Source organism: Callorhinus ursinus, unplaced genomic scaffold (assembly GCF_003265705.2).
Source record: "Callorhinus ursinus isolate GAN/ISIS: 27379988/994484 unplaced genomic scaffold, GSC_fseal_2.0 scaffold4, whole genome shotgun sequence".
In the NCBI taxonomy this organism is placed as follows: Eukaryota; Metazoa; Chordata; class Mammalia; order Carnivora; family Otariidae; genus Callorhinus; species Callorhinus ursinus.
The window spans coordinates 30,180,123-30,206,875 of NW_027397066.1; positions in this window are offsets into that span (position 1 = coordinate 30,180,123).

Genomic DNA, 26,753 nt, shown 5'->3' on the forward strand with positions numbered 1-26,753 from the left:
TGAAAGTCAGACATGTCTGAGAGAATGAGAGGGCAGGTGAGAACCATGAGCAGTTCGAAGGGACAATTCAGTGCTCTTCTGACATAGGAATTCAAGACCTCGTGGAGATTATGGTAAGTTTATGTTTGTATAGTAACTATGAGGCCTCCAAATAACCTAACTAGATGAGAAATTTCCTAACGAGAGCTAACAGATATGGTAGGCAGCCTCTAATATAACTTCCAACGACCTCAAGCCTTCTGTCAATTATTCCCTTGTGTAATTTTCTCCCCTGGTTTATGAACTGGATTTATGGATCCATTTCTTATTATTCATTTCTTCCAACAATGTCTTCATAGTCATGGAAATGAATCTTGAGATGACTGAAGCTCTGGTCAACAGCTTGACTGCAACCATGTTAGAGATCTTGAGCCAGAGTCACCCAGCTAAACCACACCAGGATTTTATACCCACAGAAACTGGGACATAATACACGTTTGTTGTTCTAAGTCATTAAATGTTGAAGTAATTTGTTGCATAGTAGTGGATAACTAATACAACAGGTATATAAAGAGAGAATTGGGCAAAACAAAGACATTAGCTAGAAATTAATCCTTAAAATGGAATAATTTTTGTAATTATAATTCAATTTCTTTAATTTTGAAAACATTTATATGATTAATACTATTTTCTATTGTTCATCAAATGCATAATTCATTTTCTTATTTGTAAAGCATGTGGTATATCATTCTCCTGATGTTTTTCTTTGGGTGAAGAAATTCTGCCCTGCTGTGCCTGCTGCATGCTCATGCTCAGGTACCACTGCAAACAAACTGCCAGAAATAAAAGCAGTGGACAAATAATATATTTTTGGTATGTTCTAGGTCTTTAGCCCCTTATCCATAACAGAATACTAAAGACAATGTAGCACTTGGTAATGACTGTAACTATACAAATAGCATCTTTATAATATACAGATTTATCGATTCTTAATATTCAGATTATCTCATACTCCCAAGTATCTAACATAGAAATATTTCCCACTTTGTATTTTAGCCAACCAGTTAATTTATCTCAAGACTTGCTCTGTATGTGTAGTGATATTTATAACAGTAACATCTGTGTAAGAGGAATGTACTATATCTTATATATGTCATGGCCAATGAAATTAATAATTATCCTAGGAATTCAAAGTTAATAAGAGAAAGAAAATTCAGGAATGGTATGATAGATTTAATAGATACAGCTCTTCAATCTATCATGCACCTGACTTAGATAATGTGATTGAAATACTGATTAAATTCGCTTGAGGAAAAGACAGTCGTTATAGAATTATAAATATTTATCATCTAGCTTTTTGTATTACCATAATGAACTTAGTTATGCATGCCATGTGCTCATAGATTTTTGGAAATTATCCTTGACACTTGATTTATTGAATAATGAACACAGACTCCACAGGATATACTGTAATGGCACACACACACCCCCACACTCTTATGCATTGTTTGGTATTCAAGAGCCATCATTTCTCTCTTGTTACAAAAGAATACAGAGAAATACTTGTGTATAATGGAGAAGATGAAAAATGTATTTTTAAGCATTTAAGTATTAATTGTGTAAGCTACGAGAACTCTGAACAACAGCAGTTTATTTCCATATATTAATGGCCAAAAAGAAAGCAGCAATTTCTGAAAATTAGAACCTCAACATTTTGAACAACCAGCTAGAACAAGAAGATATAAATTTGTATTTAGAGTATAGTTTGATTAATCATTAAAGGGGTAAAAATTTAATAAGACCCTTAATAAAATTCAGTGAAAATTATTAGTAAGTGGGAAAAACATCTGTCCTAATTATATGAGCCTTCTCAAAGGTACTGAAGCTGGTATATTTGGTTTATTAAATATCTACTTGAAACATAGCATCATAATTTTAGTTTAAGTTAGGCATGCTCTACTCAGTTACATTTTAAGCAGCATACTGAGTCTTTAACATAGTTTCAAAAAATATTTCATATTGGAATCACATCTTTATGGTTACCTTACAACATCATTTAAGAGTTTTAGATCTTAGCCAAGCTCATTCATCTAATAACTAGATCAACTGATTCTTGCATTTAATTTCAGGTAATTTTAGTTTGGAAGAAAGAGATCACATATATACCTACATGTGTACACACATGCTTACATATGCTGTGAACACACAGGACACACATGTATACACATGAGCACATATATGCAAACCACACATGCCCACACAAAAAGCAGGAGCAGATGACTGAAATGCCCAGCTCAGGGCATCATACAGCTGCAGGTGATTGCACCAAATTGGAGAAACTCAGATCATGCTGGGACCAACTCTGTTGTTTCTCAGGCTCATACAACCTTAACAGAAGAACTTAGAGTACCCATCTATTCGCTGCCATATAAGGAAATGTTAATGGCTATATGGCTCTTCTTTGAAACAAATTTAGGCCCACACTATGGGGCGGGGGGACAGAAAAATATTTGGCTGTGCTCTATCCTTTCAGGATCCGGTAAAATTTCCTTCCAATACTTATCATCTAGGCAGTTTTAAAGAGTTGATTACAATATTTTTTACTTCTTCCCTTTCTACTCAATAATCTGTTTTGAAATTTGTATCTCATAGAGACAACTAAAAATTTGTTTTTGCTAATATTTCTCTAATGTTGTAAACTCTACCCTAAATAAAAGTTCTACATTTCCTCCCACTTTCTAGAACTATCCATCTGGAATTACCATAAAAACAAGTGGTACAAAAAGACTAAAACCAAATGTATTACCTTTTTCCCCATTCACACTTGTCCCTAAACCACCCTCTGTCCCTCTTGTCTATATATGACTATTCTCAATCAGCGGTAAAATCTTTGTGTCTTCATAGTTCTTTGAATCTGTATTTATTTCTCCAGCCTCGCCAACAATCTTTGTACATGACTATACTATTATTATATTATATATTGTATTGTTTATTACCTCAGCTATTTTAATCACTCCTCAGTGGCCTCCTTTCCTTCACATCAGCCTTTTCTGTTTATACCCCATGTTACAAGATAGGATCATTTATCTCAAATACATATTAGAACATGAACCTCTTCCTCTTGGAAAAGTCTTCAGTGGTGCATCATTATTTTCAAAATAAGGTAAAGTACAACACATGATTTATTTTATGACCTTATCCCCCTGCCAACCCCCCCCCCCCGCAAATCTTGCCACAAATACCAGTTGCTTTTTTTTGCATGAAGTATGTGCCCTCACAGAGCCCTGGATTCATACAGAGTGCTCCATTGTCTAGGTAACCACTCCCCTCCCCTCCCTTTTAGAAAATTCATATTTTGAGGACTCAGGAATCATTTTAACACTCCTCATTCCTGTTGGGCAAATAGAATTATGTGCATTTGTCTTTCAGCTCTTGAGAAGAATTATAAGATCTTGAGGCTGTATTGCTTTTTAGTTAGCCCTTTTTATGTAATTGTCTTAAAAACAAATAAATAATGGCAGAAGAGTATTACTGCACAAAACTGAACCATGTAAAGGACAGAAATTTAGACACCTTTAAGCCTCATGTTTGCATTCATGTGTTCTCACTCTCATCTTTCTCTCTCCTGCTGCACCTCAGAATATTCACTTTATTCTCTACTGCATAACAAGCTTTTGCCCTTAGTGAGGAGAATGGGAACATTGTCTGATACACTATCAGTACATGAGATCTAAAAAACAAGAGATTGTTTTTCTCTAGGTCTAATTAGAAAAACTCTTGGAGAAGACTCATGTTGGTTTTCTTGTGCCATGTGCTCACCTCTGAATCTGTCAGTGTAACCAGGAAGATTGGGTACTAGAATTGACAGTTTCTGATGTACATCCCTCTGGTGATATGACCAAGATTTAGGATGCCATCTGTGCCAGTTCCAGGTAGAAAAACACTTGGCCTTCCTGGGTTATATACCTACCATGTGATTAGAGTAAGGGCAAGGACATTGGATTCTGTCACCAGAATGTTGGTTGTGTTGGGAAAGTCCCAGGTCAACAAAAACAAGAGTCACAATTGCCTCTAAACTCTTACTTTCTAAATCAGCCTGATTTAGAATAAACAGAGTTAGAGTAATCATCTTAAATCACAATTTTATTCATGCTAACCATCCACATTCACTTTTCAATTCTTCCAGATAGACTGTTAAGTGAAAGTCACATCCCTAGTAAGTCATTCAACATACCCCTGCAACAGGTGAGGTTGAAATGGATGATGATTATCAATAACATTTTTTTCTTCTAAAGCCTTCATTTGATTTCTCTAAGCAAAGCAGGAGAAGTTTTTGTTACTGAAGAGAGGAAACCTTGATCTTCAAAGATAATACTGCTCCTAATAAATACCTTCTCACATCCTAAATTCAGTGAATATTATAAACCCACAATTAATCCTGTGAAATTTTGAATATTGTCTTTCTGGAGGGACGACAAAGGAGTCTGTCACACATTAGCAATGTTTCTGTCTTGACAAATTGTTGTTTATGTTTCCTTTATTTTATGTAAAATCTTACCTATTCAAGCCTATAAAGGTGATAAGGCATTAACAAGATTGACACTTGTTTTTGGAATTTAAAGTGAGAACTACTTCTTTTAATTCTAGATATAATCTCAAAGCCAACAATTGTGTTGTTTTATGTGTATCCAAGTGTCAAAGAAATAGTAAGTATTTCCAACAGTGAAAGATAATCTTTCTCTGGTAATACCACTTACAAATAGAACAATTGTATGAAGAATCAATTAGAACTACACAAAAAAAGATTTATAGAAAAAAAAAGGCAGCATGTAAAGACTTTATCCAAGTCTTTATCCAAATCTGAAACATTTACACCAAATGTATAATTATTCACCATCCAGTGATTTTACAAAAGACCTAAGCTGCCTAAGGGAAGGGAATATCAAAATGAGGGTGAATTCTCAATTTTAGGCAATAGATTTATATAAGTTTTTCTATTTCAAAACATTAGGGTATCTTTATATTAGTGGACAGATTCAGCAAGGCAGCAATGATCTGAGGTTAAGAGCTTAGTCCTCAGAGTAAGAGTTACCTGGCTTCTCCAAATTCAGCATAAAACCCTGGTTTGTCAGTCATAGTCAAAGCATGTGTTGCCAGTGACACTTCCCTCTAGTTATAAAAGGATTCTTAGTATATTTTATCTTTCTAGGGTCAGTTGCTCTTTAGAGCTTGACTTCCCCCAGTAAACTGTAGCAGATTAACCTGACAACTTTCATCTCAGATGAGGACGTTTCCCACATCATTCCCCTGATGTTTGTCTCCACTCTGTGATCCAGTCAATAACCAATATTCTTACTTCAACCTAGACAGTGCTATCAGGGTAGCTAAGATCTTTTATTTTAGGGCCATAGTGTGACTCTCTGTTCCCACCATTAGAAGGGAACATCACTTTCCCATTCTTCATGTTACTTATACTTTGAGCTATGTTTCATTCATTGCTCCCTAGAGAAGGAGGAGTGATTTTACACAAATAGGAAAAATATTTTACTTATATGGTTCCACTCTCTCTTCCCTGCCTGTGTGTGTGTGAGAGAGGGAGAGACATCACAGTTGTCTGTGTCAAGCTACAGTCTAGTCTGCTCTCTCTCCAAACTGGGTTAACTTTATTGGAACAAGCTCTGCCTGTGTGGGGAAGTCTTGGATCTTTTTTCTCTTGAGGCTGTGTGTGTGTGGTGGGGGGTGGAATATGTAAACCACATTTCTCAATATGGCTAACCTCAGCAATAATTTCACATTTTTATCTTTATCTGCTAAATTTTTGTGTCTCTTAAATAGTTCACAGTTCAGACACAGAACAAATACAAGTTTTATTTAGTAGAACTTCTAATATACAAACATTGGAATATTGGCTGGAAAATTTTAGAAAAGATAAGGGGTAGAATTTGAAAGCCAAATAATTGGTACGACTTAGGACAATGGCTTTAGGCATTAACTTAAGATCCGTATTGAGTGGTTTTAACCTTAGTGACTTGCAGTGGCTCTGTTGTCCCAGGTAGTTGATTTTTATGAATGTAGAGATGATTTCTTTCTTGTACAAACTGAACAGAAATGTAGGAATTTGACACTGCTAAATATGATTTGTGTAAAATTTTGAAGTTGGCAGAGTTCTACAGCTTTGACAGTGTGGATCACAGGCTCCTGGCTGTTTGTATCTGGAATGGGCCCCAACAAGTTTAGGCTATGGCATAGAAGTCCATAGGCCTGACATGCAGGAGTCTTGACATACAGTCCCTGCACCTTGACCTTGACTTCCTCAGGTACCTGTACCATCAGCATAGTGGCTACAAGGAATATTAGCAAAGAGACTCTTTAAGTCCCAGGGAAAGCTCACTTCACAAAAAGTGAATTCTCAGTTACTGTTTTATTGGGGGTTTTGGTCAGATATGCATCCGGAGACTAGGACTTCAAAATGCAAAGGTGCCTAAAATCTATAAGTGCTATAGCATATTAGAAGTTGAGGCTTAAATTATTTTTATCCAATAGAGCTAAGTAATGCTAGATGACTTGCTTTGAATTCCATTCCTCTTTAATGTTTTTAATTACCTCCAAGGCCAAGAGAAAAAACTGCTGTTTCTCCAGGTTCTTAAGGGTAATGTTCAACCAGACAGCCTCAAATGTGTTAATTAAACTCCAAAGTTGCCATGCTTTTATATTTAAGGGACTAGAAATTAAGGCTTCTACCAACAGAAGGTTAAGTAGAGAAATAACTCAATAAAAATGTTCCAGGGGAGTGACATCACCAACATTGTTAACAGGAAGTCCTAGACTCTCCTTCTCCCCAGAGAAACACCAGTTAATTCAATGGCAACAAATGGATTAGTTCCCTTTGTGAAAAATCCAGAAAGTAGCTAAGAGGCTACTGCACCCCAGACAAGTGTGAAAGTAGCAACACAGAAGCCAATACTAAAAGCAGAGACAGCCTCTCACCAAAATCCCTGCCCCTATCACAGTGCTCCATGACTGGGAGGGAGCCCCCAGTTCCCAACTTCTCCCTCAGGAATGAATGAGTTGGATTGCATATCTAGCATCCCAACTTTGTCTGGGTGCTACCTACAGGATTGACTTCTTGCCTTCTTGGAGAGCTGCTGGGGCCTGGTATATACTAGTTCCTGGGGGCTACAGAAAACAAAGTAGCAGTTAGGAATAGCATGTGAGCACTCAATACAGCTCTTCTTTCTGGATCATGATAGAGTGAGTGGTAATACACTACAGCTCCCAGCTGCCCTATGAGGAGCAAAGGAGTTGAACTACACATATAATGCCCCAACTTTTCCAGATGGAACCTGAGAACTATATTCTATCTTGCTTGTATTGAGTTGACAGGCTTAGCTTAGGCTAGTTCCCTGGGGGCTACAGAGAGCAAAGTGGTGATTTGAACTAGTAGGCAGGCACTTGCCTCAGTTCCTCTCCTCAGTTTAGCACAATAATGAGTAGGCAATAAAGTCTACTGGCTTCTCTTTGAAGAGAGAAAGAGTAGGACTACACACGCAGATTCCAACTTCTCTGGGAGCTATTTGAAATACTGGTTTCTGTCTTGCTTGTCTCAGAGCAATGATGGGATCTGGCATACTTTAGACACCTGGGGGCAGCAAAGAACAAAGATGGCAATTTGGACTAGCATTTGAGAGGCCTACAAAAGCTCAAACCAAATTAATTGATGACTTTTACCTATATGAAGCCAATTTGGGAAGACTGGGAGAAGTGGCAGTTTCTTGAATGTGTAGATACCAAGAAAGAGTCAAGAAAAATGAGGACATGCCCCCACCCCCCCCAAAAAAAAGTAACAAGGTAAAACAAAGAAACAAACTCTAATTGGGATATATTTTACTGGGTAGAGAATTCAAATTACATAAAAATGATCAATGACCTCAAAAGAGTAATACATGAGCAAAGGGAGATTTTAACAGAGAGGAAATTTTGAAAAGAACCAAAGAAAAATTCTGGAACTGAAGAACATAATAAGTTAACTAGAAAAATCAAGAGAGAGGTTTAACAGCAGCCTAAAGCAAACAGAAGAAAGAACCAGTGAATTCAAAGATAGGTCATTTGAAATAATCCAGTCAGAGAAACAGAGAGAAAAACAAAATAAAAAGGAATGAAGATAGCTTTAAGGGATTTTTGAGGCCCTATCAAGTGGATTATTAACACACTATAGGAGTCTCAGAGAAAAAGAGAGAGAGAAAGGACTATAAAGCTTATTCAAGGAATTAATGTCTGAAAAATTCCCAAATCTGGAAGAGAAAATATACATCCAAATCCAGAAAACTTCAAAGATTCCAAATAAGATGAACTAAAGAAATCCACACTGAGGACCATTATAATAAAATTGTGAAAAGTCAGACAGATCATTTTTAAGAGCAGCAAGAGAAAAGTGATATGTCACATATAAGGAAAGCCCAAAAGACCACCAGTGGGTTTTTCTGACACTTTCCAGAATAGAAAGAATTGATATATTTAATGTGTGGAGAAGGGGAATAAAATCTCTCAACCAAGAATACTCTACCTGGCAAAACTGCTTTTCAAAAATGAAGGAAAGATAAAGACTTCCCCAGATAAGCAAAAGCTGAAGGAGTTCATCATCACCAAAACTGCTTTCCAAAAAAACACTAAAAGGAGTTCTTCAATTTGAAATGAAAAGATGATAACATAAAAAATATAAAACTCATTGGTAAAGGTAAATATATTGGCAAAGACAAAATACCATGTTACTGTAATAGTGGTGGGTAAATTACTCTTAATTCTGGCATAAAAGTTAAAACAAAAAGTATTAAAAATAACTATAAGTAAAATATATGTTAATGGATACACAATATAAATAACATGTAAATTGTGAAATCAATAACAAAGTTATTGATGGAGTAAGGGTATAGAGATTTTGTATGCAATAGAAGTTAAGTTATTATCTGTTTAAAATAGACTGCTATAATTATAGGATATTTCATATAAGCTTCATGGCTATTGGCTTTAAGTCATAGGAGATGAAGAACATTACATAATAATAAGTGTCAATTTACCAAGGAGATGTTAATTATAAATATAAATGCATCCACCATCATAGCACCGAAATATATAAAGCAAACATTAACAGAACTGAAGGGAAAAACAGGCAGCAACATGATAATGTTAGGAGACTTCAATACCCCAATATCAATAATGGAAAAGACAACCAGACAGGAAATAAAAACAGTGGATTTTAATACTATAGATAAAATGGACCTAACAGATATACAGAACATTCCACTAATAGCAGCAGAAAATACATTCTTCACAAGTACACAAAGAACATTCTGCAAGATAAATCACATTAATTCACAAAACAACTCTTAATGAATTTTAAAAGATTGAAATTATACCAACTATCTTCTCTGACCACAATGGAATGAAACTAGAAATCAAGAACAGAAGGAAAAGTAGAAAATTCACAAATATGTGGAAATAAAACAATACACTTTTGAATAACCAGTGGATCATAAAAGATATAAAAATAGAAATTAGAGAATATCTTGATATAAATGAAAATACAACATACCAAAACTTATAGATTTTGGCAACAGTAGTTCTAAGAGGGAAGTTTATAGCAATAAATGCCTAAATTAAAAAATAAGATAGATCTCAGGACACCGGGGTGGCTCAGCCGTTAAGTGTCTGCCGTCAGCTCAGGTCATGATCCCAGGGTCCTGGGATCAAGCCCCACATCAGGCTCCCTGCTCAGCGGGAAGCCAGCTTCTCCCTCTCCCATTCCCCTGCTTGTGTTCCCTCTCTTGCTGTGTCTCTCTCTGTCAAATAAATAAATAAAATCTTTAAAAAAAAATAAACTAGATCTCAAATAAATAACTTCACATCACAAGGAACTTAAAAAAAAAAAAGACAAGAATAAACCAAACCTAAATTTAGCAGAAGGAAGTAATAAAGATTAGAACAGAAATAAATTAGAGAATAGAAAAACAATTTTTAAAAAATAAATAAAACTAAGGTTTTTTTTGAAAAGATAAATAAAATTGACAAAACTTTAGCTAGAAAAAAAGAGGGATTACTCAAATAAAATCAGAAATAAATTGGAGACATCACAACTGATGCCACAAAATTAAAAAAAAAATCATAAAAGACTACTATGAACAATTACATGCCAGAAAATGGAATAACCTAGAAGAAATGGATACATCCTTAGAAACCTACAACCTACAAAGATTAAATCATGAAGAAATAGAAACTCTGAACAGATCTATGACTACAATGGAGATTGTATCAGCAACGAAAAAAATCTCCTGACAAATGGTTTCACAGGTAAATTTGACCAAACATTTAAAGAAGAATTAAGGCTGATGCTTCTCAAATTCTTCCCAAAAAATTGAGGAGGAGAGAACACTTTCAAACATTTCCATTTTATGAGGCCAACATTTCCTTGATACCAAAGCCAGACAAAGATACTACAGGAAAAGAAAACTATTGGCCAATATCCCTGATAAATACAGATATAAAATTTTTCAACAAAATCCTAGCAAATTAAATTCAACAGCACATTTAAAAGATCATACAGCATAATCAAGTGAGATTTGTCCTTTGGATGCAAGGATGGTTACACATATGCAAATTAATTAATGTGATACACCACATAACAGACTATAGAATAAAAATCACATGATCATCTTGATGGATGCAGAAAAAGCATCTGATAAAATATCTTTTTATGATAAAAATTCTCAACAATTTAGGAGTAGAGGGGAAATTAAGTCAACATAATAAAGGCTATATATGAAAGCCTGTTGGTAACATACTCAGCAATAAAAGGCTGACATCTTTTCTACTAATATCAAGAACAAGACAAGGATATCCACTCTCACCACTTCTATTCAACATAGTACTAGAAGTTTTAACCAGAGGAAACAGGCAAGAAAAAGAAATAAAAGCATCTTAAACAGAAAGGAAGAAATAAAATTGTTTTCAAGTGATATGATCTTATATGTAGTAAACCCTAAGGATGCCAAAAAAAAAAAAAAACAATTAGAACTGATAAAAGAATTTAGTAAAGTTCAGGACACAAAATCAACATTCAAAAAATCAGTTGTGTTTTTTTTTTATTTGAGTATAGTCGACACACATTACACTAGTTTAAGGTATACAAATTAGTGATTTGACAAGTTTATATATGATGCTACATTTACCACAAGTGTGTATCTCCCACTCCCCTTCATCCATTTTTTCCCAACCTCCCTCCCCCCCTTCCTCTCTGGCAACTATTAGTTTGTTCTCTGTATTTATAGGTCTGATTTTGCTTTGGTTTGTTTATTCATTTGTGGGTTTTTGTTTATATTTTTTAGATTCCACTTATGAGTAGAATCATAGGGTATTTGTCTTTCTCAGTCTGACTTATTTCACTTAGCATAATACCCTCTAGGTCTACTCATATCCCAAATAGCACAATATCATCTATTTTAATAGCTGCATAATATTCCTCTGTGTGTGTGTGTGTGTGTGTGTGTGTGTGTGTGTGTGTGTGTGTATACATACTACATTTTCTTTATCATTTGTCTATTGATGGACACTTAGGTCATTTTCATATCTTGGCTATTGTAAGTAATGCTGCAATAAATATAAGGATGCATATTAATTAGCTACATTTCTAAACACAAACAATGAACTATCTGAAAAGGAAATTAGGAAAGTAATCCCATTCATAATAGGATCAAAAAGAATAAGGAAATGAAGAACTTATACACTGAAAACTATAAAACATTGATGAAAGAAATTAAAGAAGACTTAACAAATAAATAGACATCCCATATTCATGTATAGGAACTTAATATTGTTAAAATCTCCATACTGCTCAGACATCTGCTGATTTCATGCAATCTCTACAAAAATTCAAATGGCATTTTTATAGACACAGAAAAAAACACTCCTTAAATTCATATGGAACCACAAAAAACTCTGAATAGCCAAAACAACCTTAAAAAAAGAAGAACAAAGCCAATGGCATCACAGTTCCTGATGTCAATATATATTACAAATCTACTATAATTAAAACACTATTGTACTTGCATAAAGTCAGGTATATAGACTATTGGAACAGAATCAAGAGATCAGAAATCAATCTATGTTTATATAGTCAACTGATCTTTGACAAGGGTGCCAAGAATACACAGTGAGGGAAGGATCATCTCTTCAACAATGGTGTTGGAAAAATTGGATGATCACGTGTAAAAGTATGAAATTGGACCTTTATCTTATATCATACACAAAAATCAAATCAAAATGGATTAGAGAGGTAAATGTAAGACTAAGAACTATAAAATTCCTAGTAGAAAACATGGGGGAAAATCCTTATGACATTGGCCTTGACAATGACTTTATGGTTATGACATCAAAAGTAAGGCAATAAAGCAAAAATAGACAAGGAGGCCTACATCAGATTAAAAAGCTTTTGCAGTGTAAAGGAAACAATCAATAGAGTAAAAAGGCAATTTACAGGATAGGAGAAAATGTTTGCAAACCATATATCTGATAAGAGGCTAATTTCTAAAATGTAGAAAGAACAACTATAACAGTAGCAATATACAAATAATACAATTATAAAGTGTGCTAAGGACTAGAATAGACATTTCTTCAAAGAAGACACACAAATAGCCAGCAGGTATATGAAAAGATGTTCAAAGTCATCAATCATTACAGAAATGCAAATCAAAGTCACAATGAGCTAGCACCTCACCTCTATTAGCATGGCTATTACCAATAAAAACAAAAGAAACAACATATGTTGGTGAAGATGTAGAGAAAATCGAACTCAAGTACACTGTTGGTAATAATGCAAAATAATTCTGCTGCTATTGAAAATAGTATGAAGTTTCCTCAGAAAACTAAAAACAGAACTACATATGATCCAGCAGTCCCCCTTCTGGCTATTTAGGCAAAATAACTGAAATCAGGACCTCAAAAACATATTAATACTCTCATGTTCATTGCAGCACTATTCACAAAAGCCAAAATGTGGAAACAACCTAAATGTCCATTGACACATGAACGGGTTAAGAAATGTGGTATATACATATGATTAAATATTATTCAGCCTTAAAAAAGAAGGAATTCCTACAATATGCCATAACATGGATAAACCTAAAGGACATTATGCTAAGAGAAATATGCCAGTCACAGAGGAAAAAATACCATATGATTCTACTTTCAAGATATCTAAAATGGTCAAACTCACAGAAGCAAACCATAGAATTGTGTTTGCCAGAGGCGGGGTCAGGGGTAATGGGGAGCTGCTAACCAACAAGTGTAAAATTACAGTTATGCAAGATGAATAGGTACAAGAGATCTGGTGTAAAACACTGTGCATAGATGTCAACACTATGTTGTATATTTAATCTGTTAAGTGGGTAGATCTCACGCTAAGTGATCTTACCACAACAATTTTTTCTAAAAGTGCCAAATAAAAATTAAAATGTTGCAAATAAAAAAGATAAGAAAGACAATTTAAAAGGCTTGTGTCTCTAGGAATCAAATACCTGCCCAGAGAAAAAAGGAGCGCCTGGAGTTTGGGGGAAAATATACTTCACTGTTACTATTAGAAAACAAACAATAGAAAAATGCAAATACAATAAAGGAAGACAGGCTGATGGAGCTAGAAAAAAAGAATTTCCATAAGAAAAACTGTTGACATAGAGAATAGACAAGGGATGAAGTGGAAAACAAGAACTTGAATATCTGTATATATTGAATTCATTTAGGACTCAGGCCCGGATTAAAAGGGAGTTATAGTTTATTGATAGCCCTACCCTTTCACATCCAAACATGAGTTTCAGCCTCCAAATATTTTTACAAATATAGATGTCCTCCTATTTTCTACACAAAATCCTTAGCAGTGAGCTCAAGATCCTTCCCAGTCAGGATCTAGTCTGTCCTCCTAATCCTCATTTGTTCATACATCCGTTTATTTAATAACATTTATTTGGGACTTACCAGTTGCCAGGCACTATGGCACTACACAAAATACAATTTTAACAAGACATATGCAGTCTCTTGCAACATAGATTAACCATCTTGATGGCAAGTTAAATATTGCAGATAATTTTCAAAGTTTGTTTTTAGTTGGAATTCTAATGAGAAAAGGAGACATACAACTGCCTCAAAGTCATATAAACAAAGGACTTTAATCAAGTCTTCAAGTGTCAAAGAAGTGCCCTGAGGAAATGAGTGTTAGGCTCAGCTCTAAAGATGAGGAGGTATTAGAGGGAATGAGATCATTCTCAGTAGAAGAGAAAAACAAGTGAGGACACCTTAAGGTAGTAAGGAGCAGACTCAGTCCCTTGAGGATATAAAATATGCTTACTAGTTCGCAGTTAGAGCCCTAAAGAATCCTCAGTTGCCCAGTCAGGATGAAAGACAACTATAGAAAGCTGAGTCATCATACCTGTATAGAGGTAGGTGAACAGATGGAGAATAGCAGTGAGACCATGTGGGTTCTGTACCCATGAAAGTCAATATATGCAGTGGTTTAAAGCATGTTACTAGGGGTCCTAATATAAGTGGAAATAAGTGATGAGGCTGGAAGTTTTGATTTGGGCCAGGTCATGTAGGTGTGGGGGTAGTTTAAGGCTTTATTGAATCTTTATCAATCTTAATTGAGAGCAATTGGAAACCATTGAAGGTTTCTAAGATGGGGAAGGTCAGGATCATATCTGCATTTTTTTAAAAGATTTTATTTATTTATTTATTTGACAGAGAGATAGAGAGAGAGAGAGCACAGATAGGCAGAGTGGCAGGCAGAGGGAGAAGGAGGCTCTCTGCTGAGCAGAAAGCCTGATGCAGGGCTTGATCCCAGGACCCTGGGATCATGACTGAGCTGAAGGCAGACGCCTAACTGACTGAGCCACTCAGATGCTCCATATCTGCAATTTTTTTTTGAAAGATTAGCACGGCTACAACATGAGGAATGGTGTCCAGAGACATCTGTGGATAAAGAAAGAGCAGGTGGAGACTGTTTCTCCCATTTACCATTTCCTGAATACACCTCGGAACTTCTCAACCCTACATTACTGCTCACTCTTTCTTCCTTTTGAACTATGTTGCCTCTGCCAACCCCTGTTCCTATCTCTTATCAAAATTCCATATGTCCTTCATTGCCCAGCCACAATGCTGCTCCTTCATAAAGCTAACCATCAATTAAACTCAAGATGGTTCTGGGAGATCATCTTAGCCTCCAGGAATTAATTCCTCTAACTTTCACTTGATCCATTCCTACCTAGAACATTTTTGAACCACTCTGTCATACTTCAGTTTACCTTCATTCTGTTTTAGCTGCAAGGATTTTTCTCATCCTCAAAATTTTTGAAGACATTTATGATTTCTTAACCATCTACATGTATCTTTCTAACATCTAGGATAGTGACTTACAAATAGCAGATGGTAATTTTTTTTAATTGCAGCCATCTATCACACAGAGATCCTTAATGCATAATTTTGAAGGAGGTTGGAGCACTTAACAGAGAAATCCAGATGGGGAGTTCAGCGAGAACCGGAACTGATTTCTGCAGAGATTGTTTCATTACTCCCTTTCTGGGCTGCCAATATCACCTAATCCACACAGAAAGACCTGGTTTCTAGAGATTTCCTCAATTAGTATTTGCCTCTCTGATTAAGAAATAAATGCAACCTTTTAAATGTTTTACTGCCAGAGTTAATAAATGCTGTTTGTATGGTTGATGGATGTGATTAATAAAATCCATTAGGAAAAAGGAATATAAATAATTGCTTTGTGAAATGGAAAATGTTAATTGCTAGAGACAATCAACAAGAATCGTTGTGCTTGGATAGACAGCACCAAACTATGTAATTGCTTAATGCTCTTCCTTTGTTTTTACAGAAGTGACAACCAATGATTTCTTGTTAGTCCACAGTTTTATTTGTACCATACACCTGCTGCTTTTGAATATAATAATTAAATAGTTCAATTTACAATTCTACACCTCCTTTAAAGCCATCATAACTGTGTTTCCTTAAAAAGAATAAAAATGACAGCTTACAAAGTGCCTGTTTTAGCCCATGCTATTTAGTCACTGAGATAAATCTTTTAACTACCACAAGTAAAAAACATCTCACTTCCCTTAACTACTTCTCGGAGGGGCAGCCCCTTTACATACTTGTATCTTTTTCTCCAAACTATGTTATCTGACATAAAACACAGGTTTCACATTTCCAAGTAAAGTCCGACATCTCTCCAGGTTTGTTGACATGTTTCCAATCCTGTGTGTCTCCCAGGCAACAGAATTCTAGGAGGACTAAACACAATATATGAAAAACAGATGGAAATTGAGATGTTGATCAAGTGAACATTGAAAACCAAAAAAATGACAGGCCTGACATCGATACTGCAAGAAGCAAGTAACGAAAATGGACAGCAGATATACCTGCCTGAAATAGGCAGAGCTGGAGGTAAGCTGTGGGGGGTGACTGGCTTGACTGATGTGGTAGGCAGAATCATGCCTAACCCCCCAAATATGGCTAATTTCCAGAACCTGTGAATATGTTAGGTGACATAAAAAACGGGAATTAAGTTTCCTGACCAGCTGATTTTAAAATAAGATTATCCTAGATTATCTGAGTGTGCCCACTGTAATCCCAATGTTCCTTAAAGTGGCAGAGGAAAGTGGACGAGTCAGAGAGAACCGTGATTACAAATGGACAGTCAGAGAGAAATGCAACAATGCTGGCTTTGAAGATGGGGGAAGTGGTCTAAAGGCTAGTGGCCTCTAAGAAGCTTGAGGAGGTAAGAAAATAAGTTCTTCTCTAGAACCTCCAGAAAGAAATGCAGACTTACCAGCCCCTTACTTTTAGCCCAGTGAGACCCAACATGGGCTTTTGATCTCCAGCAATGTAAGATAACAAATCTGTATTGTTTCAAGCTATGAAGTTTGTGGTAATTAGACAACAATAATAAGGAACTAATGCAACTGACATTATTTCTTTTCCTCACTGTTATGGGACCTGGAAGGCAATGGATTCCTTAAAATAAGCAGTAAAAAGATGGGTCACTATATTTATGCAGAGCCATAATGGAAAATGGAAATATACTAAGAGTTCCAAATAGTTTCTAGACCAAGAGAGAACCAATACATGTAGTGGCTTGGGCTGACACAAAAATATGGGACACAGGGATCTTAACAGAATCGATACTACCCCCTTTTCACAATCCTCTCCTCAAAGAGGGTAAGGCCAGTATTTCCCTGAAGCATCTGAGTGGAAGGCTCTAAAACATGCAAGTAAGTATCTAAGGCCAAAAAACATTTCTCATGACTCACTCCTCCCAGCCATCTCCTTTCTGCAAACCAGACACTGCCACTGGCTGGAAACTATTGATATTTTAGCACTTCCTCTATGTCACACATGAGTTCTTGTCCTGAGGATTGAGACAGGTCGCTCTTTGCACAAGGTAGGACATGGGAGACTCGAAGAGTGAAACATAGCATGAAATTGTGAACCATGAAATGGATCTGCAAGATCCATTCCAAAGTGGGAGCCAGAGTCAGCAGCCCACAGTGCTGACAACTCCACAACTCAAATGTCAGTCCTCAGTTAGGATTCTCTGTCTTCCAGCTTAGACATATTGTCTCTACATCCTAGGGCAAATCTAGACTTCACATCCCACTCGGAATTTCTCCCTTAAGATACCTTGTTTCTGGAAGTTCTTTTAAGTGCTCTATGGTTCTTTCAGATACTGGCCTTTAGGTATAAAACTAAGATGGAAGCTAAGTTGAAGGCTCTATTTCATTTGGAAGAACAGCATGTACCGTTATAGGAAAGTTCTGTTATGAAGAGAAAAGTGGGTCAGTTATGCTGTGGTAAGAGGTACAATAAAAGTACGCTTCTATCATGCAAATTATGCAGTTTCAATGGGCTATGGTCAGGGGACATGTAGACATAGTCCCAGAGAAAGGTGGGCATTAATATAAAAGGCATAGATTATAACCATCTAAAATTAGGATAAAACAAGTGTCTGAAGATGGATATCCAGGTGCTTGGAAGTCCAAGGCAAAGCAGATCTTGTTCACAAACACATAAACACACACACACAAAGGGGTGTCTGGAGAAAAAGAATATAGGATGATATTACGTATAACATTGTCATAACTGTGTCTTCACCAACCATGGGTATAACTGTGGGAAATGGTAAAATCAGGGATTTGGGCTCTAATAGATCTTTGTGTCACTCAGGTTTGTGTACCAGATCCGGGTGAGTGCACTAGACTACGAAAATTGTATTTATATAGGATTCAATGTTTTGAATAGAAAAAAAATAGGCAGGTAAGATGTTATGCATTAGGGGTTAAAATGAGGGTTGTTGTTGCTGTTTAGTTTGTTGTTGTTAATTACTTGCCATTCATATCCAGAGACCAAGGGAGAGTTGATATTGAGTCTTATGTTGCCTCTCCAAATCATGAGGTCCCCAGTGGAACTATCCACCTAAAATACATAAAGAATGAGAAGTAAATCTACACCCTTATTATTAGCTGAGTTTCCTGTATTATTTCTCATGATAGGACTCTGATAAAGTTTGATTTAAAATCTTAATTCAATTTTTCTTCATGATTATTGTTTTATTTCCATAAAAACTTTATATGGAGATGACCAGTAGGTAGAGGCAATGTGATTTGGCCCTAGACCCCAGATTTCCTAGGGAAGGTGTTTGCTTATTCACATATTTTCCCTGTCTCTCTCTGTCTCTCAGCTCTCTCTCTCCCCTTTTCTCCCCTTCCTCTCTTTCTTTCCTTCTTTCCCCTCCCCCTCCTCTCTGAAAGCTATGTGTCCCTTTACAGAGAGGGTATTGTTACCTAACTCTTGTGTGCTTTTGTTCCCCCACCTATAAAATGGGCCCAAGAATAAGCTCTAGGTTATTGTGAGAATTAAATAAGACACCCTATAGTGGTGACGCACTCAGAAAAGTATTTAGCACATGGTAAGTGATCCAAAAATAATAGCAGTAACAATGGAGGAGCTTGTCAAAGAAAAATTGCACCAAAGAGAGTTAAAGCAAGAAAGACTATTCAAGACTATTGCAATAAGGGAGGAAGATTGAACTCATCTCCACTGAAACAAAAAGCTGGAGTGGTTTTTAAGCACTGGAGTGAGCCAGTAGTAAAGTCCTGGAGAATATTGAGGGAGTATGTGGTCAAAGTGATTGGCCATGGATGTTTGCTAATTGACAGAAGTTAAGCTACTACCCTCCCGCAGAGGCTGGGAGATAGGAGTGATATCTCCTTTGGTGATTACATTTGAAAGGCATGGCTCTCAGGGCTTTGAGAAAGACATTCTGTGTTATAAAACTGCAAGAGGCTGAGAGAAGATTTGTATCTCAAAGGAGCAGAGAAAGAATTTACAACTAAAAGCGCCCTAAAGTAAATGTTCTAAGAAAAGGGAGGTCAGGAGCCTGGAGTCAGGAAGAAGCCTATCTGAGGTTGAGTCAGGCTGAAGGGAAGGCCTCTTGGTCATGATATTCAGGATAAAGGTAAAAGTACCTGCTAATGCACATGGACTGTGGAGACAATGAAGTAACAATAAAATGATGTGTATTTCAGTTTTATTTTCTTTTAGATAAACATAGTATAATTCAAGCACAAAATTTGCAGAATCCTGAAGATCTTGTGAGCATTTGCGAGTGTTAATTACATTGGTTGAAAGCCTCTTCGGGGATGCCTGGGTGGCTCAGTCGTTAAGCATCTGCCTTCGGCTCAGGTCATGATCCCAGGGCCTGGGATTGAGTCCCACATCGGGCTCCCTGCTCAGTGAGGAGCCTGCTTCTCCCCCTCCCTCTGCTGCTCCCCCTGCTTGTGCTCTCTCTCTCTCTCTGACAAATAAACAAACAAAAATCTTAAAAAAAAAAAAAAAAGAAAGCCTCTTCAATAAATCAAATTTCTATTCTTTTTAATTTCTAAATTTAGAGATTTAATATCAAAGTCAGCTAAAGGGGATATATATTATGAGAACTGAGAGAAACTATATAACCCATTAGTGGCACATACCTAGGTTAAAATATTAGTACATTCAAAAATAATTCCTCTTTATTCACCTCTATGTTTTTGTATGGTTGTGTTATTAGAATACCTTCAATTTTAACACTGCTTTATATAGCCTCAGGCATGTTGAGAAGAATATCACAATAACTACTCATTGTTTAAAAGCGTTGACAAGATTTGAGTCTGAAAGTATTTCTTTATGCTCTGTAAAATTTCCTTTCTTGAAGTGTGTTGAAGCTGAAGTTAGTTCTAATTATGGGTAGGAAAGGCCACCCATTTTCAGCAACTAGACTAACAGGAATATGTAGACGAATTGGATATGCTGGCAAAATCAGATAGAAAAATGCAAATACCCCAGCAATTAGGTATGTAAGTCAAAGAAAAATATGCAAATGACCTAGTTTTCACACTAGAAACTTTTATTAAAATTCTGCTTTTGAATTTAGGAGTCTGTTAATTATTTCTTTCATAGTTAAGATGTAAATGAGTTTCTTTCCCCTGTAATTATAGTCATGATAATTGTTATTAAAACTTATCCAATAGACAACAATAGACAACATTTAGTATTGAGACTGAGACAGTGTGGGTTCATAAACAACTTCATTCTCTAGGCATGTGACCTTTGTCAAATCTCTTAATCTTGCTGGACCTCCATTTCTCACCTGCAAAATAAGGATAAATGGTACCTGTTTTATTATTATCACAGAAGTCCTTCTCAGGAGAATTAGTGCAGGTGGCATTACATTTGAAAATGGGTTTTAAATTTCAAAGGAGTGAAAATATTTTGCTCTGGTCGTTGATTATTGGGTGTTACATGAAACACAGTTGAACTGTAGGTATAGCTCATCTTGATTTGGCTGTAAAACTCTCATAGGTTAAATCTAGGGCCTAAGTACATGAGATTGACTTCAACTCTAATTCATACTGGAGGGAACTGAAAGTCCTGTTAAAGACTTTGGCAGATGGGCGGTGAGCTTACATTCTCCCGGTTACCCGCTTCTTACTCCTCCATCTGCCTGTGCTTTTCCTGTTCCTCATTGAGTACTTCTGATGTGAAATGGATCCTCCTTCACGGTTTTCCACAAATTGACCAAAACAAAGAAATGTACACACAGAAAAATATTTTTAATCAATTTTTACAGAAGATTTTGAGTCCCATAGTTTAAATCGTATATAAGACATGTCAGTTCTTTGTCACATTAGCCCCACCGCCACTGGAGGTTTTTTTCCTGACTTTCCTTTCCTATACTCAAGCATCTAGCCATCTTGCACCTGTTCCTCCTTCTCCTCTAACTGTTCCCTTCTCTCAGGAGCCTCCAGCAATGTCAAGAAACAAATACAAAAATCCTGTCTTTTATTATATAGAGAAGCTTAAATTTTCTTTTTATTACTTTGGCTCCTGTTGAAACACAAGCCTTTAAGGTTTCACATTGTATTGTGATGTTTATCAAATAGCACCTGGCTTTTAAAAACAAAAAACAAAAAACAAAAAACCCCCAAAACAACAAAAAAAGACAAAAAATAACAACAACAATAAAAATGCTCTGGTGCCAGGTGCTACAATTAAAGGGTTGTTTCACCTTCATACCCAAGGAAGAGTTGTAATAGTTAAAACAATTTTGGGGAAATGTAATAAACTTCTTGTCTTTTGCTAATGAGGATAATGGACCAAAGTGTCATTTTAGACATTAGGTTGATCAGGAGTTCAGAGCTCTCTTAGTGTCCAGTGTGAGATGGTTTTCTTGGGGTCAGTTCTGAGTATGTATAGGTTGTTCATTTCCATAACACTGTTGTATAATTCTCAGCTTTGTAGAAGCCTTTCTTAGTATGGCTAGAGATCCTATTCAAGATAGTAATTTTCAGAAGCAATTATGGAATGATTTATTAAGTTATATATAAGACCCATAAAGGAAGGAAACTTCTCCTGTCTTATTTTCTCTTTTATTCTCAGAGCCAGGTTCAGTGCCCAGTACCGGGTAAGAATTCAATAAAAATATGTAAAATGATGATAGAACAAACAAAGTAAGAAGTGAAACATAGAAACAGAAACATAGACTTTTATCAGGAGCCCTAATGTCAATATTCTCTCTTGGGAATTTTGACCTCCCTCCCTCTAGTAATTCTGCTTGACATTCTTTTTGTGAGTATCTCTTATTATAATTTTATATCCTCCTAATGGCCCCATCCAGTTAATCCCTTTTAGCCAAGCTCTCTTCTTTATCTTGCTACCCTTTTTTCACCCTTTTGCTTGTGGGGCAAATATTAGAAATGCTGATCCAATCTTCTGGAAGAATGAAAGGACCTTCTTGAGCCCAGATGAATTGTCTGAGGGCTTCTATTGAACACGTTCCTCACTGTTCGGTACCAATAAGCATACACATTAATGAGGGCATTTGCTGGTATGAAAATGTGCAAGGAGAATGGGAAGGGCTGCTGTGTGAAAGGGTACATCCACCTCACTCTGCCTTGTCTCTGGAAGAGCTCTTTACTGCAGATTCAGCATGAAATTATGCCAAGTCTAATAGGCTTTCGTTAAAATTTTCAGCTAACATAGAACATTTGTTTTTGATAGATTCATAATGAAAACAACACAGGCAGGACAACTAAGAATCAATGTTTTCAGAGGAAAGGAAAAAGGGTCCATGAAACAAGAACAGCTAATAGCTCATCATTCTGATTTTTGACAGCATAAACACATGTACAATATAATTACCAAGAAATGAAACGGATTGCTTTGCAAAGACACCATATATTTGGAAGAGAAATTATGCATTTTTTTATGGTAATGATCTTTGCAAATTGTTTTTTGTGATGATTTCTCTGGTCCAACAATTCTGTTGATGATCAAGGATCGTTTTCCTCTTCAGAAGGACATTGTCAAGGTGATCAAGACTGTATCAGGATCTTTTCTGCACATATTGATCTTGGATAAGAGATGTCTATATGGAATTTGTCTTTGCTACTAAGGAGGAAGAAAAAGAAGCTATCTCTAGGTAACGGTGGACAATTAGTGATAAAAGGGAGATGAGGAGATGGCTGTTATGTTCAACAACTGGGAGGTGGGCTGCAAAAGAGTATAGCGAAAGCATCCTATAACTATTAATAGATTAGACAACCCCTGTTTATCTGGCTCATCCCTCAGCAGGGACCTATTCTCTGGTGTCCAGGGCCATAAAAGAAATTGTGTCAGAAGGAGAAAGTACTTGAGAACATTAGAGCCCTAGTATAAATAAATTTTTATTGCAGGCACTTACTACACAAATATAAATCAGAACCCCAAATAGCAAATTGAAGAAGAGTGAAAAATGTGTCCCAGGGAGTGAAAAATTCTGTCAGGGCAATTAGGCTTTTGGCAGCTGCTACTTGAATTGGTAGCAAACATCTCCTGACACATCGATTCCCTGTAGGTAAGACGGAATCTGTACAAATAGGTACTATTTTTCTAACACTTTTTTTTTCCTAAATAAAGTTAATAAGACCAATGTTAGAATTTTCATTTAGTTTTTGGTAGGAATATCTACCTGGAGTTTCATTTAAAAGAGATACTTAGGTGTCAAGATGAAGATTTATAGAACTGGATAGTAAAAATCCAAGTAGTAATAATTCATATCTCTAGCTGATTCCTTTGTAAAATGAAATTAAATAAATCATTATATGGATAATAATAATTGAAAGGTAGCATCTTGTAAGTGAAAGGCAGCATCTTGTACTGGTTAAGAACATGAAAGACAAAATCAGTTTGAACCCAGATTCATGTGTACAAATCTGGATATATTCCATAGTCTTTTTCCACCCCAGTTCCCTCAACTATAAAATTGAAATTAATAATAACAATACCTACTTTTAGTGTCTTTGAGAAGGAAAATCTAATAAATAGCACCTCCCTTCCCCACCTAAGTTCTGAACCAATTGAGAACTAAGAAAAAAGAGTCAGCAGAGGGCCCAAATATCAGAAAGTCTCAGTAGGAAAAATCAGTTAAAGGTGAGAGACTACATTAAATTTTTCCTGCCTGGCCACTCAGGCTAGATCTTTGAATAGGGCATTGGAGAGGAGATTAAGTCTGTAGAACAGTCTCACTTAGAAAAATTGCTTCATCCTACTGACTCATAAAGAGACAAAACATCAGAAATCAATTCCCCTCTTCAGGAATTTTGAAAGACAAGCTACATATTTTTGAGTACATGGACCAGTGACTATAGCCTAATGGCCAGGTAAGTCATTCCATTTTCATGAAAAGAATAAGGGAGTCAAGAGGTAGAAATATTTAGTAAAAATCACTTCTCATGGAAATTCCCCACTAATATTCCCTACCTTTTTATTTCTATAGCCCATTAGGATTACCTTTCAGATTATGCTCATGAGGAATGTACCTAGTCCCTTGGAAAGACTCCTATCTTCTTAAGGTCACTCCGCCAATCCCTACCACTCTCCAATGGGTATTCTCCTAGGACTGCTGGTGAGCAGTGCAGATTTTGCCTCCAGACACTCAGGAATGGATCAGAATAGAGCATTACTCAAATCTACTCCTGCCCCAGATCATATCAAAACTATATTTTCCATATGCAAGAAGATTAACTAAGAACATTAATGAATAATAAGTTAGATGAAGAATTGCATTAATGAATAATAAATTGCATGAAGATTCTCCAACTACAAAATTCCAACAATACAGAGAGATCTTAAATTTATATAAATCTCATCCAATAATAAAATACTCAAGCTGAAGTTAAGTCCAAAAATTAAATGCCTGGATTTAGACTGAATTTCCTAGATTCTCCAAGAAAGTACAGATTTCAAGTCTTCCATGTCATGGATAGAACATGTGTTGGAGTTTTTTGTTTGGAGAATATGTCATTAGTACAGAGATCCAATAGGTGTTTACGGCTCCATGTTCCCAGCTAGACTGATTCTCTGGGAGCAATCTGGGGCCTGAGACTGGCAGGGTCTCTTAGTCTTTGACTAATTTGAGTAAAAGCAGTTTGGGAACGTTCTTCACACCTTTCCTTTCCCAGCCAGTTAAACTAACTAAGGACAGACACAAAGACCAAAAAAGAATCAGAAATGCAGTGTCAACATTAGTCCTAGCAAGTAGGACTCCAGGTGATGGCAGGACCACCTCTTTCCTTCCTTCTGCTGTGGTCCCTGCATGGCCCTGTCCCACCCAGTTAGCTGATACTTGGTATTGAAATTACACTGTGTTAAGAATCACATGCTGGTCAAAAACTAAATGTGTAAGTCTGAATCTGGGTTTGTTTTTTCCTGTAGTCTCTCACCTTTAACTGATTTTTCCTACTGAAATCATTTCAATAATGAAATGTTGGGAATGATGTACCATAGGCATTTTGGAAACCATTTTTTAAAGCATGTCTACATGCTTCTTAGAATTTGGGCTCAAGGGACTTCTGTCTTTAAATTTCTAATTTGTTTTCAACTGATTTTGTCTGTTCCATGAATTATTTAAATACATTGGAAATATTAGATATTAAAATAGCAAAAGATTACTTATATAAATGCTAAATATTTCATACAATCTCATGCAACCATTAAAAATATTATAAAAACAATTCTTATAAAATGTTTATAAATGCCTAAAATTAAATAGCATATTTTTGACTTTTAATGATGTCCATAACATATGGCTAAGAAAGAGAAAAGCATGTTACCTTATAATATGTACAACTTGACTTCTCTAAAAAAATACTACATGTGCATGCATGTATCACGCCCTTGGGAAAGCTGACAAATGCTAAAAATAAATAGAAAAATGCTTAGAAGCCTATACTTCAAGCTCTTAATAATGCTTGATGGAGTAGATGGGATGTATATATATTTTTCTCCTAATTATTCTGTAATGATTTTGTTATGAGAAAAATAATTTAAAAATAGTATAAAAATAAAAATCAGAACTATTTGTAGTTTTAAAGATATATTCTTACTTAATTTCTTCATAATTTCTAATTTACTGTTAGACAATTATGACTACTGCATTTGTTTTTACAATCATTTCACAAGTTTTAGCCCATATTTTATAATTATTGAGTACAATAGAAAAGACATAATATGATAAAAGTTTATAATTTTTTATTGTGAGATGAACAGTATATACATATACAAAATATAGATACAGATATAACAAATATATGTGTATGTATATATTTTTAAAAGAAATCAATTATAAATTTTACAAAGCAAAAATTTTGGGGGGAATCTCCCTAAAAAACCTTACTTAAAGGCAATGTGAAGTTTGCTACTGTATATCTCAATTTTCATGATACTCCAATATCATCAATATGCAAATGACCAGTGTCTAAGGATAATCTTGACCATTTGATTATTTTTACACAGTCATCTGCATCTCCTGTACCTTTTAGAGTGCAAAGGACAAAGTAGAGTTTGAGATTGCATGAAATCCTTAAGCCCTGTGGATCATTCTGGGCCATGTTTATGCCAAACCCCCCTTGTCTAGCTGATACAATGTGCTCTCACTGTATGAGCTGACTCCTGCACCCTGTGTGTGCATGCATGCTCATGCATGTGTGTTTTGATGAGCGAGAGATTTTGCATTAAGTAGTCCAGTCACCTTCCTTTACCTCATTCTGCCTCGTGACCCTCACATGTTTGTGAGATGACCAGCTGCATATGGATAAATTCAGAAAACTAAAGCCATCAGGGGTTAGCAAAGGACACAACAGGCAACTGTTGAG